This window comes from Hyla sarda, unplaced genomic scaffold (assembly GCF_029499605.1).
Source record: "Hyla sarda isolate aHylSar1 unplaced genomic scaffold, aHylSar1.hap1 scaffold_551, whole genome shotgun sequence".
NCBI classification, from domain to species: Eukaryota; Metazoa; Chordata; class Amphibia; order Anura; family Hylidae; genus Hyla; species Hyla sarda.
The window spans coordinates 103036-118061 of NW_026610563.1; the positions used below are offsets into that span (position 1 = coordinate 103036).

Genomic DNA, 15026 nt, shown 5'->3' on the forward strand with positions numbered 1-15026 from the left:
TTCACGTTTTTTTACGTTTTTCTCCTTTTCGCCTCTTTTCTGGGCGTATTATTCTTCTTTTTCTTCTTTTTTTTCGTCTAATGCATACCCCATCAGTGCAGCAATGCTTATTCAATACCGCCAGCAGATGGAGACACTGGGGGATAATTTTCTAAGGATTTATACTGATTTTTCCTGTCTGAATTTGTCGCACAGAAAGTTGCAGGCCAAATATGTGTGACATTTCTGCGACTTTAGCTTCTAGAGCATTTTTACAACATTATACATAGGTGCTGAATACATAAAAAGCGACTGTTCAGCGACAGACAAGTCGCATCGGCTGAAAGTAGGCCAGAATGTCAGTCCATGTTGGAGCAGGTTTAGATACAGTCTAAAGTATAGATCTCAAAGTCTGTGCACAGAATTTAGCAAGGGCCTCGCACCTTCTGATGCATCAGGTAGGTGCACAATAGCATAGCCTAACCCTCTGTACTTTGGTCTATATTGATGCGGGACATAGACAGCCAGCTGATGACCAATCCATTAGTGCAATGGATGGCTGGAAGCATTTGTCTTTGCCTTTGCAATACCACAGAAGCAATGCATGGTCAATGTACAGCAATGACACACCTGTGTGAACAGCCAGGAGACCCCCCCCCCCCCCCCCATGTTATGTTACATAGTTACATAGTTAGTACGGTCGAAAAAAGACATATGTCCATCAAGTTCAACCAGGGAATTAAGGGGTAGGGGTGTGGCGCGATATTGGGGAAGGGATGAGATTTTATATTTCTTCATAAGCATTAATCTTATTTTGTCAATTAGGAACATTCAGCACCCACCCGCTATCAAGGCAGCTGCCTATCATGTCATGCCCTACCTGCACAGGTGTGCTGGCTACTCAAATGATCCAATTAAGGAGGCCATTTAGTCAGCAGCAGCAGAAGTCCTGTGCCTGGACGCTCCAACAGCGGCCAGACACAAGCAGAAGCAGAAGCAGCAGAAGCAGCAGCAGCACCACCTTTTGTTTTTTGGCTGCAGCAGCAGCAAGGCCCACAGGGCTGGCTAGCTGGCTAGCCAGCAAGCAGGTAGCAATGAAAGTAGGAATCTTTCTTTTTAACCCTGTAAGGGGGTGGTGCACTGTACCCGAAGATACTGCCATATCGGGTCAATGCATAGGGCGACGGAAGCAAGCTTCGAAATCGGCCCCCGTTCTCAAAAATCCATTTAATATATGGTCCCCAGATAGGGGACGTATCAGATATTAAACTGATAAGAACAGATACTACACTTGATCTTAGCCAAAAGGCCGAGAAGCGATAACCGTGAAAGGGGCGGGCCCAACAAGGTGCCCTTCATGGGCACTATCACTGCTTGCTGTCAGGGAGGCTGCCAGACAATTTTCCATGCACACTCTGGGCTGGGGGGCAGTCAACCACCAGTACACACAGCAGAACCTAAACCCATACCATTATTGCTAAGCAGCAAGACAGGGGCCCATTGCACTCCCACGGGGCCTTTTTAAATGCAATCCATAACCCGGATTTGCCAGGAACCCTTCTTACTCCTCCTACTTGCATGTGACACTGGGCTTAGGATCTGCATAGGAAACACACACACAAGCACACACCTACCTTTGTTGCCTGCAGATGCCTCCTTGGCTGTCCCCAAACGGTATCAAACCAACACCCACGGGAAGCTGTAAGCATAGAGGACATGCCTGCACCCCATTGGACTTACCTGTGTGGGTTAAACCCGGGTTATTTGACAACCTATGGCGGTGATGGTTCTGCTCAGGCAGAGCAGTGCTGATGCTCCTCATAAAGCTGTCGCTGCTGTGAAGGTTCTAGGTGACATCACAAATCCCTATGGTTACATACACAACAAAGCTGGGTTGTTGTTGTTTACACTCTGCAAGGCCTGTGGAAGTGAGTGACATCATAGCACTGTAGTTCTGAGGGTTCTAGATGGATGCAACAATCTCCTGTTGCTTCTATGAAGGCCATAATAGACGACATCACCAAACAGCTCCATAGTCACATACACAGCAAAGGAGAGATGTTGTTTACACCTAGTGATGTCAGTGGTATTGAGTGACATCACAGCACAGTGCTAAGGCTCCTGGGCCTGGACACAGCAGCGGCTGCAATATCTCAACGGAGAATACGTTTATATATATGTGTGTGTGTGCGCGTGTATATATATATATATATATATATATATATATATATATATATATATATATATATATTTCTCCGCCGAAATCACTTTTAAACCCATTTCCACCTTTTTTTCCCTTCTCTTCCTCTTACTTTTTTTTCACGTTTTTTTACGTTTTTCTCCTTTTCGCCTCTTTTCTGGGCGTATTATTCTTCTTTTTCTTCTTTTTTTTCGTCTAATGCATACCCCATCAGTGCAGCAATGCTTATTCAATACCGCCAGCAGATGGAGACACTGGGGGATAATTTTCTAAGGATTTATACTGATTTTTCCTGTCTGAATTTGTCGCACAGAAAGTTGCATTCCAAATATGTGTGACATTTCTGCGACTTTAGCTTCTAGAGCATTTTTACAACATTATACATAGGTGCTGAATACATAAAAAGCGACTGTTCAGCGACAGACAAGTCGCATCGGCTGAAAGTAGGCCAGAATGTCAGTCCATGTTGGAGCAGGTTTAGATACAGTCTAAAGTATAGATCTCAAAGTCTGTGCACAGAATTTAGCAAGGGCCTCGCACCTTCTGATGCATCAGGTAGGTGCACAATAGCATAGCCTAACCCTCTGTACTTTGGTCTATATTGATGCGGGACATAGACAGCCAGCTGATGACCAATCCATTAGTGCAATGGATGGCTGGAAGCATTTGTCTTTGCCTTTGCAATACCACAGAAGCAATGCATGGTCAATGTACAGCAATGACACACCTGTGTGAACAGCCAGGAGACCCCCCCCCCCCCCCCATGTTATGTTACATAGTTACATAGTTAGTACGGTCGAAAAAAGACATATGTCCATCAAGTTCAACCAGGGAATTAAGGGGTAGGGGTGTGGCGCGATATTGGGGAAGGGATGAGATTTTATATTTCTTCATAAGCATTAATCTTATTTTGTCAATTAGGAACATTCAGCACCCACCCGCTATCAAGGCAGCTGCCTATCATGTCATGCCCTACCTGCACAGGTGTGCTGGCTACTCAAATGATCCAATTAAGGAGGCCATTTAGTCAGCAGCAGCAGAAGTCCTGTGCCTGGACGCTCCAACAGCGGCCAGACACAAGCAGAAGCAGAAGCAGCAGAAGCAGCAGCAGCACCACCTTTTGTTTTTTGGCTGCAGCAGCAGCAAGGCCCACAGGGCTGGCTAGCTGGCTAGCCAGCAAGCAGGTAGCAATGAAAGTAGGAATCTTTCTTTTTAACCCTGTAAGGGGGTGGTGCACTGTACCCGAAGATACTGCCATATCGGGTCAATGCATAGGGCGACGGAAGCAAGCTTCGAAATCGGCCCCCGTTCTCAAAAATCCATTTAATATATGGTCCCCAGATAGGGGACGTATCAGATATTAAACTGATAAGAACAGATACTACACTTGATCTTAGCCAAAAGGCCGAGAAGCGATAACCGTGAAAGGGGCGGGCCCAACAAGGTGCCCTTCATGGGCACTATCACTGCTTGCTGTCAGGGAGGCTGCCAGACAATTTTCCATGCACACTCTGGGCTGGGGGGCAGTCAACCACCAGTACACACAGCAGAACCTAAACCCATACCATTATTGCTAAGCAGCAAGACAGGGGCCCATTGCACTCCCACGGGGCCTTTTTAAATGCAATCCATAACCCGGATTTGCCAGGAACCCTTCTTACTCCTCCTACTTGCATGTGACACTGGGCTTAGGATCTGCATAGGAAACACACACACAAGCACACACCTACCTTTGTTGCCTGCAGATGCCTCCTTGGCTGTCCCCAAACGGTATCAAACCAACACCCACGGGAAGCTGTAAGCATAGAGGACATGCCTGCACCCCATTGGACTTACCTGTGTGGGTTAAACCCGGGTTATTTGACAACCTATGGCGGTGATGGTTCTGCTCAGGCAGAGCAGTGCTGATGCTCCTCATAAAGCTGTCGCTGCTGTGAAGGTTCTAGGTGACATCACAAATCCCTATGGTTACATACACAACAAAGCTGGGTTGTTGTTGTTTACACTCTGCAAGGCCTGTGGAAGTGAGTGACATCATAGCACTGTAGTTCTGAGGGTTCTAGATGGATGCAACAATCTCCTGTTGCTTCTATGAAGGCCATAATAGACGACATCACCAAACAGCTCCATAGTCACATACACAGCAAAGGAGAGATGTTGTTTACACCTAGTGATGTCAGTGGTATTGAGTGACATCACAGCACAGTGCTAAGGCTCCTGGGCCTGGACACAGCAGCGGCTGCAATATCTCAACGGAGAATACGTTTATATATATGTGTGTGTGTGCGCGTATATATATATATATATATATATATATATATATATATATATATATATTTCTCCGCCGAAATCACTTTTAAACCCATTTCCACCTTTTTTTCCCTTCTCTTCCTCTTACTTTTTTTTCACGTTTTTTTACGTTTTTCTCCTTTTCGCCTCTTTTCTGGGCGTATTATTCTTCTTTTTCTTCTTTTTTTTCGTCTAATGCATACCCCATCAGTGCAGCAATGCTTATTCAATACCGCCAGCAGATGGAGACACTGGGGGATAATTTTCTAAGGATTTATATTGATTTTTCCTGTCTGAATTTGTCGCACAGAAAGTTGCAGGCCAAATATGTGTGACATTTCTGCGACTTTAGCTTCTAGAGCATTTTTACAACATTATACATAGGTGCTGAATACATAAAAAGCGACTGTTCAGCGACAGACAAGTCGCATCGGCTGAAAGTAGGCCAGAATGTCAGTCCATGTTGGAGCAGGTTTAGATACAGTCTAAAGTATAGATCTCAAAGTCTGTGCACAGAATTTAGCAAGGGCCTCGCACCTTCTGATGCATCAGGTAGGTGCACAATAGCATAGCCTAACCCTCTGTACTTTGGTCTATATTGATGCGGGACATAGACAGCCAGCTGATGACCAATCCATTAGTGCAATGGATGGCTGGAAGCATTTGTCTTTGCCTTTGCAATACCACAGAAGCAATGCATGGTCAATGTACAGCAATGACACACCTGTGTGAACAGCCAGGAGACCCCCCCCCCCCCCCATGTTATGTTACATAGTTACATAGTTAGTACGGTCGAAAAAAGACATATGTCCATCAAGTTCAACCAGGGAATTAAGGGGTAGGGGTGTGGCGCGATATTGGGGAAGGGATGAGATTTTATATTTCTTCATAAGCATTAATCTTATTTTGTCAATTAGGAACATTCAGCACCCACCCGCTATCAAGGCAGCTGCCTATCATGTCATGCCCTACCTGCACAGGTGTGCTGGCTACTCAAATGATCCAATTAAGGAGGCCATTTAGTCAGCAGCAGCAGAAGTCCTGTGCCTGGACGCTCCAACAGCGGCCAGACACAAGCAGAAGCAGAAGCAGCAGAAGCAGCAGCAGCACCACCTTTTGTTTTTTGGCTGCAGCAGCAGCAAGGCCCACAGGGCTGGCTAGCTGGCTAGCCAGCAAGCAGGTAGCAATGAAAGTAGGAATCTTTCTTTTTAACCCTGTAAGGGGGTGGTGCACTGTACCCGAAGATACTGCCATATCGGGTCAATGCATAGGGCGACGGAAGCAAGCTTCGAAATCGGCCCCCGTTCTCAAAAATCCATTTAATATATGGTCCCCAGATAGGGGACGTATCAGATATTAAACTGATAAGAACAGATACTACACTTGATCTTAGCCAAAAGGCCGAGAAGCGATAACCGTGAAAGGGGCGGGCCCAACAAGGTGCCCTTCATGGGCACTATCACTGCTTGCTGTCAGGGAGGCTGCCAGACAATTTTCCATGCACACTCTGGGCTGGGGGGCAGTCAACCACCAGTACACACAGCAGAACCTAAACCCATACCATTATTGCTAAGCAGCAAGACAGGGGCCCATTGCACTCCCACGGGGCCTTTTTAAATGCAATCCATAACCCGGATTTGCCAGGAACCCTTCTTACTCCTCCTACTTGCATGTGACACTGGGCTTAGGATCTGCATAGGAAACACACACACAAGCACACACCTACCTTTGTTGCCTGCAGATGCCTCCTTGGCTGTCCCCAAACGGTATCAAACCAACACCCACGGGAAGCTGTAAGCATAGAGGACATGCCTGCACCCCATTGGACTTACCTGTGTGGGTTAAACCCGGGTTATTTGACAACCTATGGCGGTGATGGTTCTGCTCAGGCAGAGCAGTGCTGATGCTCCTCATAAAGCTGTCGCTGCTGTGAAGGTTCTAGGTGACATCACAAATCCCTATGGTTACATACACAACAAAGCTGGGTTGTTGTTGTTTACACTCTGCAAGGCCTGTGGAAGTGAGTGACATCATAGCACTGTAGTTCTGAGGGTTCTAGATGGATGCAACAATCTCCTGTTGCTTCTATGAAGGCCATAATAGACGACATCACCAAACAGCTCCATAGTCACATACACAGCAAAGGAGAGATGTTGTTTACACCTAGTGATGTCAGTGGTATTGAGTGACATCACAGCACAGTGCTAAGGCTCCTGGGCCTGGACACAGCAGCGGCTGCAATATCTCAACGGAGAATACGTTTATATATATGTGTGTGTGTGCGCGTATATATATATATATATATATATATATATATATATATATATATATATATATTTCTCCGCCGAAATCACTTTTAAACCCATTTCCACCTTTTTTTCCCTTCTCTTCCTCTTACTTTTTTTTCACGTTTTTTTTACGTTTTTCTCCTTTTCGCCTCTTTTCTGGGCGTATTATTCTTCTTTTTCTTCTTTTTTTTCGTCTAATGCATACCCCATCAGTGCAGCAATGCTTATTCAATACCGCCAGCAGATGGAGACACTGGGGGATAATTTTCTAAGGATTTATACTGATTTTTCCTGTCTGAATTTGTCGCACAGAAAGTTGCAGGCCAAATATGTGTGACATTTCTGCGACTTTAGCTTCTAGAGCATTTTTACAACATTATACATAGGTGCTGAATACATAAAAAGCGACTGTTCAGCGACAGACAAGTCGCATCGGCTGAAAGTAGGCCAGAATGTCAGTCCATGTTGGAGCAGGTTTAGATACAGTCTAAAGTATAGATCTCAAAGTCTGTGCACAGAATTTAGCAAGGGCCTCGCACCTTCTGATGCATCAGGTAGGTGCACAATAGCATAGCCTAACCCTCTGTACTTTGGTCTATATTGATGCGGGACATAGACAGCCAGCTGATGACCAATCCATTAGTGCAATGGATGGCTGGAAGCATTTGTCTTTGCCTTTGCAATACCACAGAAGCAATGCATGGTCAATGTACAGCAATGACACACCTGTGTGAACAGCCAGGAGACCCCCCCCCCCCCCCCTGTTATGTTACATAGTTACATAGTTAGTACGGTCGAAAAAAGACATATGTCCATCAAGTTCAACCAGGGAATTAAGGGGTAGGGGTGTGGCGCGATATTGGGGAAGGGATGAGATTTTATATTTCTTCATAAGCATTAATCTTATTTTGTCAATTAGGAACATTCAGCACCCACCCGCTATCAAGGCAGCTGCCTATCATGTCATGCCCTACCTGCACAGGTGTGCTGGCTACTCAAATGATCCAATTAAGGAGGCCATTTAGTCAGCAGCAGCAGAAGTCCTGTGCCTGGACGCTCCAACAGCGGCCAGACACAAGCAGAAGCAGAAGCAGCAGAAGCACCACCTTTTGTTTTTTGGCTGCAGCAGCAGCAAGGCCCACAGGGCTGGCTAGCTGGCTAGCCAGCAAGCAGGTAGCAATGAAAGTAGGAATCTTTCTTTTTAACCCTGTAAGGGGGTGGTGCACTGTACCCGAAGATACTGCCATATCGGGTCAATGCATAGGGCGACGGAAGCAAGCTTCGAAATCGGCCCCCGTTCTCAAAAATCCATTTAATATATGGTCCCCAGATAGGGGACGTATCAGATATTAAACTGATAAGAACAGATACTACACTTGATCTTAGCCAAAAGGCCGAGAAGCGATAACCGTGAAAGGGGCGGGCCCAACAAGGTGCCCTTCATGGGCACTATCACTGCTTGCTGTCAGGGAGGCTGCCAGACAATTTTCCATGCACACTCTGGGCTGGGGGGCAGTCAACCACCAGTACACACAGCAGAACCTAAACCCATACCATTATTGCTAAGCAGCAAGACAGGGGCCCATTGCACTCCCACGGGGCCTTTTTAAATGCAATCCATAACCCGGATTTGCCAGGAACCCTTCTTACTCCTCCTACTTGCATGTGACACTGGGCTTAGGATCTGCATAGGAAACACACACACAAGCACACACCTACCTTTGTTGCCTGCAGATGCCTCCTTGGCTGTCCCCAAACGGTATCAAACCAACACCCACGGGAAGCTGTAAGCATAGAGGACATGCCTGCACCCCATTGGACTTACCTGTGTGGGTTAAACCCGGGTTATTTGACAACCTATGGCGGTGATGGTTCTGCTCAGGCAGAGCAGTGCTGATGCTCCTCATAAAGCTGTCGCTGCTGTGAAGGTTCTAGGTGACATCACAAATCCCTATGGTTACATACACAACAAAGCTGGGTTGTTGTTGTTTACACTCTGCAAGGCCTGTGGAAGTGAGTGACATCATAGCACTGTAGTTCTGAGGGTTCTAGATGGATGCAACAATCTCCTGTTGCTTCTATGAAGGCCATAATAGACGACATCACCAAACAGCTCCATAGTCACATACACAGCAAAGGAGAGATGTTGTTTACACCTAGTGATGTCAGTGGTATTGAGTGACATCACAGCACAGTGCTAAGGCTCCTGGGCCTGGACACAGCAGCGGCTGCAATATCTCAACGGAGAATACGTTTATATATATGTGTGTGTGTGCGCGTATATATATATATATATATATATATATATATATATATATATTTCTCCGCCGAAATCACTTTTAAACCCATTTCCACCTTTTTTTCCCTTCTCTTCCTCTTACTTTTTTTTCACGTTTTTTTACGTTTTTCTCCTTTTCGCCTCTTTTCTGGGCGTATTATTCTTCTTTTTCTTCTTTTTTTTCGTCTAATGCATACCCCATCAGTGCAGCAATGCTTATTCAATACCGCCAGCAGATGGAGACACTGGGGGATAATTTTCTAAGGATTTATACTGATTTTTCCTGTCTGAATTTGTCGCACAGAAAGTTGCAGGCCAAATATGTGTGACATTTCTGCGACTTTAGCTTCTAGAGCATTTTTACAACATTATACATAGGTGCTGAATACATAAAAAGCGACTGTTCAGCGACAGACAAGTCGCATCGGCTGAAAGTAGGCCAGAATGTCAGTCCATGTTGGAGCAGGTTTAGATACAGTCTAAAGTATAGATCTCAAAGTCTGTGCACAGAATTTAGCAAGGGCCTCGCACCTTCTGATGCATCAGGTAGGTGCACAATAGCATAGCCTAACCCTCTGTACTTTGGTCTATATTGATGCGGGACATAGACAGCCAGCTGATGACCAATCCATTAGTGCAATGGATGGCTGGAAGCATTTGTCTTTGCCTTTGCAATACCACAGAAGCAATGCATGGTCAATGTACAGCAATGACACACCTGTGTGAACAGCCAGGAGACCCCCCCCCCCCCATGTTATGTTACATAGTTACATAGTTAGTACGGTCGAAAAAAGACATATGTCCATCAAGTTCAACCAGGGAATTAAGGGGTAGGGGTGTGGCGCGATATTGGGGAAGGGATGAGATTTTATATTTCTTCATAAGCATTAATCTTATTTTGTCAATTAGGAACATTCAGCACCCACCCGCTATCAAGGCAGCTGCCTATCATGTCATGCCCTACCTGCACAGGTGTGCTGGCTACTCAAATGATCCAATTAAGGAGGCCATTTAGTCAGCAGCAGCAGAAGTCCTGTGCCTGGACGCTCCAACAGCGGCCAGACACAAGCAGAAGCAGAAGCAGCAGAAGCAGCAGCAGCACCACCTTTTGTTTTTTGGCTGCAGCAGCAGCAAGGCCCACAGGGCTGGCTAGCTGGCTAGCCAGCAAGCAGGTAGCAATGAAAGTAGGAATCTTTCTTTTTAACCCTGTAAGGGGGTGGTGCACTGTACCCGAAGATACTGCCATATCGGGTCAATGCATAGGGCGACGGAAGCAAGCTTCGAAATCGGCCCCCGTTCTCAAAAATCCATTTAATATATGGTCCCCAGATAGGGGACGTATCAGATATTAAACTGATAAGAACAGATACTACACTTGATCTTAGCCAAAAGGCCGAGAAGCGATAACCGTGAAAGGGGCGGGCCCAACAAGGTGCCCTTCATGGGCACTATCACTGCTTGCTGTCAGGGAGGCTGCCAGACAATTTTCCATGCACACTCTGGGCTGGGGGGCAGTCAACCACCAGTACACACAGCAGAACCTAAACCCATACCATTATTGCTAAGCAGCAAGACAGGGGCCCATTGCACTCCCACGGGGCCTTTTTAAATGCAATCCATAACCCGGATTTGCCAGGAACCCTTCTTACTCCTCCTACTTGCATGTGACACTGGGCTTAGGATCTGCATAGGAAACACACACACAAGCACACACCTACCTTTGTTGCCTGCAGATGCCTCCTTGGCTGTCCCCAAACGGTATCAAACCAACACCCACGGGAAGCTGTAAGCATAGAGGACATGCCTGCACCCCATTGGACTTACCTGTGTGGGTTAAACCCGGGTTATTTGACAACCTATGGCGGTGATGGTTCTGCTCAGGCAGAGCAGTGCTGATGCTCCTCATAAAGCTGTCGCTGCTGTGAAGGTTCTAGGTGACATCACAAATCCCTATGGTTACATACACAACAAAGCTGGGTTGTTGTTGTTTACACTCTGCAAGGCCTGTGGAAGTGAGTGACATCATAGCACTGTAGTTCTGAGGGTTCTAGATGGATGCAACAATCTCCTGTTGCTTCTATGAAGGCCATAATAGACGACATCACCAAACAGCTCCATAGTCACATACACAGCAAAGGAGAGATGTTGTTTACACCTAGTGATGTCAGTGGTATTGAGTGACATCACAGCACAGTGCTAAGGCTCCTGGGCCTGGACACAGCAGCGGCTGCAATATCTCAACGGAGAATACGTTTATATATGTGTGTGTGTGCGCGTATATATATATATATATATATATATATATATATATATATATATATATTTCTCCGCCGAAATCACTTTTAAACCCATTTCCACCTTTTTTTCCCTTCTCTTCCTCTTACTTTTTTTCACGTTTTTTTACGTTTTTCTCCTTTTCGCCTCTTTTCTGGGCGTATTATTCTTCTTTTTCTTCTTTTTTTTCCGTCTAATGCATACCCCATCAGTGCAGCAATGCTTATTCAATACCGCCAGCAGATGGAGACACTGGGGGATAATTTTCTAAGGATTTATACTGATTTTTCCTGTCTGAATTTGTCGCACAGAAAGTTGCAGGCCAAATATGTGTGACATTTCTGCGACTTTAGCTTCTAGAGCATTTTTACAACATTATACATAGGTGCTGAATACATAAAAAGCGACTGTTCAGCGACAGACAAGTCGCATCGGCTGAAAGTAGGCCAGAATGTCAGTCCATGTTGGAGCAGGTTTAGATACAGTCTAAAGTATAGATCTCAAAGTCTGTGCACAGAATTTAGCAAGGGCCTCGCACCTTCTGATGCATCAGGTAGGTGCACAATAGCATAGCCTAACCCTCTGTACTTTGGTCTATATTGATGCGGGACATAGACAGCCAGCTGATGACCAATCCATTAGTGCAATGGATGGCTGGAAGCATTTGTCTTTGCCTTTGCAATACCACAGAAGCAATGCATGGTCAATGTACAGCAATGACACACCTGTGTGAACAGCCAGGAGACCCCCCCCCCCATGTTATGTTACATAGTTACATAGTTAGTACGGTCGAAAAAAGACATATGTCCATCAAGTTCAACCAGGGAATAAAGGGGTAGGGGTGTGGCGCGATATTGGGGAAGGGATGAGATTTTATATTTCTTCATAAGCATTAATCTTATTTTGTCAATTAGGAACATTCAGCACCCACCCGCTATCAAGGCAGCTGCCTATCATGTCATGCCCTACCTGCACAGGTGTGCTGGCTACTCAAATGATCCAATTAAGGAGGCCATTTAGTCAGCAGCAGCAGAAGTCCTGTGCCTGGACGCTCCAACAGCGGCCAGACACAAGCAGAAGCAGAAGCAGCAGAAGCAGCAGCAGCACCACCTTTTGTTTTTTGGCTGCAGCAGCAGCAAGGCCCACAGGGCTGGCTAGCTGGCTAGCCAGCAAGCAGGTAGCAATGAAAGTAGGAATCTTTCTTTTTAACCCTGTAAGGGGGTGGTGCACTGTACCCGAAGATACTGCCATATCGGGTCAATGCATAGGGCGACGGAAGCAAGCTTCGAAATCGGCCCCCGTTCTCAAAAATCCATTTAATATATGGTCCCCAGATAGGGGACGTATCAGATATTAAACTGATAAGAACAGATACTACACTTGATCTTAGCCAAAAGGCCGAGAAGCGATAACCGTGAAAGGGGCGGGCCCAACAAGGTGCCCTTCATGGGCACTATCACTGCTTGCTGTCAGGGAGGCTGCCAGACAATTTTCCATGCACACTCTGGGCTGGGGGGCAGTCAACCACCAGTACACACAGCAGAACCTAAACCCATACCATTATTGCTAAGCAGCAAGACAGGGGCCCATTGCACTCCCACGGGGCCTTTTTAAATGCAATCCATAACCCGGATTTGCCAGGAACCCTTCTTACTCCTCCTACTTGCATGTGACACTGGGCTTAGGATCTGCATAGGAAACACACACACAAGCACACACCTACCTTTGTTGCCTGCAGATGCCTCCTTGGCTGTCCCCAAACGGTATCAAACCAACACCCACGGGAAGCTGTAAGCATAGAGGACATGCCTGCACCCCATTGGACTTACCTGTGTGGGTTAAACCCGGGTTATTTGACAACCTATGGCGGTGATGGTTCTGCTCAGGCAGAGCAGTGCTGATGCTCCTCATAAAGCTGTCGCTGCTGTGAAGGTTCTAGGTGACATCACAAATCCCTATGGTTACATACACAACAAAGCTGGGTTGTTGTTGTTTACACTCTGCAAGGCCTGTGGAAGTGAGTGACATCATAGCACTGTAGTTCTGAGGGTTCTAGATGGATGCAACAATCTCCTGTTGCTTCTATGAAGGCCATAATAGACGACATCACCAAACAGCTCCATAGTCACATACACAGCAAAGGAGAGATGTTGTTTACACCTAGTGATGTCAGTGGTATTGAGTGACATCACAGCACAGTGCTAAGGCTCCTGGGCCTGGACACAGCAGCGGCTGCAATATCTCAACGGAGAATACGTTTATATATATGTGTGTGTGTGCGCGTATATATATATATATATATATATATATATATATTTCTCCGCCGAAATCACTTTTAAACCCATTTCCACCTTTTTTTCCCTTCTCTTCCTCTTACTTTTTTTTCACGTTTTTTTTACGTTTTTCTCCTTTTCGCCTCTTTTCTGGGCGTATTATTCTTCTTTTTCTTCTTTTTTTTCGTCTAATGCATACCCCATCAGTGCAGCAATGCTTATTCAATACCGCCAGCAGATGGAGACACTGGGGGATAATTTTCTAAGGATTTATACTGATTTTTCCTGTCTGAATTTGTCGCACAGAAAGTTGCAGGCCAAATATGTGTGACATTTCTGCGACTTTAGCTTCTAGAGCATTTTTACAACATTATACATAGGTGCTGAATACATAAAAAGCGACTGTTCAGCGACAGACAAGTCGCATCGGCTGAAAGTAGGCCAGAATGTCAGTCCATGTTGGAGCAGGTTTAGATACAGTCTAAAGTATAGATCTCAAAGTCTGTGCACAGAATTTAGCAAGGGCCTCGCACCTTCTGATGCATCAGGTAGGTGCACAATAGCATAGCCTAACCCTCTGTACTTTGGTCTATATTGATGCGGGACATAGACAGCCAGCTGATGAGCAATCCATTAGTGCAATGGATGGCTGGAAGCATTTGTCTTTGCCTTTGCAATACCACAGAAGCAATGCATGGTCAATGTACAGCAATGACACACCTGTGTGAACAGCCAGGAGACCCCCCCCCCCCCCCCATGTTATGTTACATAGTTACATAGTTAGTACGGTCGAAAAAAGACATATGTCCATCAAGTTCAACCAGGGAATTAAGGGGTAGGGGTGTGGCGCGATATTGGGGAAGGGATGAGATTTTATATTTCTTCATAAGCATTAATCTTATTTTGTCAATTAGGAACATTCAGCACCCACCCGCTATCAAGGCAGCTGCCTATCATGTCATGCCCTACCTGCACAGGTGTGCTGGCTACTCAAATGATCCAATTAAGGAGGCCATTTAGTCAGCAGCAGCAGAAGTCCTGTGCCTGGACGCTCCAACAGCGGCCAGACACAAGCAGAAGCAGAAGCAGCAGAAGCAGCAGCAGCACCACCTTTTGTTTTTTGGCTGCAGCAGCAGCAAGGCCCACAGGGCTGGCTAGCTGGCTAGCCAGCAAGCAGGTAGCAATGAAAGTAGGAATCTTTCTTTTTAACCCTGTAAGGGGGTGGTGCACTGTACCCGAAGATACTGCCATATCGGGTCAATGCATAGGGCGACGGAAGCAAGCTTCGAAATCGGCCCCCGTTCTCAAAAATCCATTTAATATATGGTCCCCAGATATGGGACGTATCAGATATTAAACTGATAAGAACAGATTTTTTTTTTTTTTTTTTTATCTAAAGCCGAGGAACGTGCTTTCGATTCACCCAAAGTGCAAGAAAAAGTGCA

General features: G+C 45.9%; 7 non-coding genes across 7 annotated transcripts; all 7 read right to left on the minus strand.

Moving 5' to 3' along the window:
- Window positions 1-1109: 1109 nt before the first annotated feature.
- On the minus strand, window positions 1110-1300 carry LOC130339731 (U2 spliceosomal RNA). Its single transcript, XR_008880026.1, has one exon. It is a non-coding gene; the product is annotated as a U2 spliceosomal RNA (small nuclear RNA).
- A 2105-nt stretch (window positions 1301-3405) lies between these two features.
- LOC130339732 (U2 spliceosomal RNA) lies at window positions 3406-3596 on the minus strand. The gene has a single exon (XR_008880027.1). It is a non-coding gene; the product is annotated as a U2 spliceosomal RNA (small nuclear RNA).
- Window positions 3597-5690: 2094 nt separating this feature from the next.
- On the minus strand, window positions 5691-5881 carry LOC130339733 (U2 spliceosomal RNA). The gene has a single exon (XR_008880028.1). It is a non-coding gene; the product is annotated as a U2 spliceosomal RNA (small nuclear RNA).
- A 2090-nt stretch (window positions 5882-7971) lies between these two features.
- On the minus strand, window positions 7972-8162 carry LOC130339735 (U2 spliceosomal RNA). Its single transcript, XR_008880029.1, has one exon. It is a non-coding gene; the product is annotated as a U2 spliceosomal RNA (small nuclear RNA).
- Window positions 8163-10248: 2086 nt separating this feature from the next.
- Window positions 10249-10439, minus strand: LOC130339736 (U2 spliceosomal RNA). The gene has a single exon (XR_008880030.1). It is a non-coding gene; the product is annotated as a U2 spliceosomal RNA (small nuclear RNA).
- Window positions 10440-12527: 2088 nt separating this feature from the next.
- LOC130339737 (U2 spliceosomal RNA) lies at window positions 12528-12718 on the minus strand. The gene has a single exon (XR_008880031.1). It is a non-coding gene; the product is annotated as a U2 spliceosomal RNA (small nuclear RNA).
- Window positions 12719-14800: 2082 nt separating this feature from the next.
- On the minus strand, window positions 14801-14985 carry LOC130339710 (U2 spliceosomal RNA). Its single transcript, XR_008880013.1, has one exon. It is a non-coding gene; the product is annotated as a U2 spliceosomal RNA (small nuclear RNA).
- Between the last annotated feature and the right edge of the window lie 41 nt (window positions 14986-15026).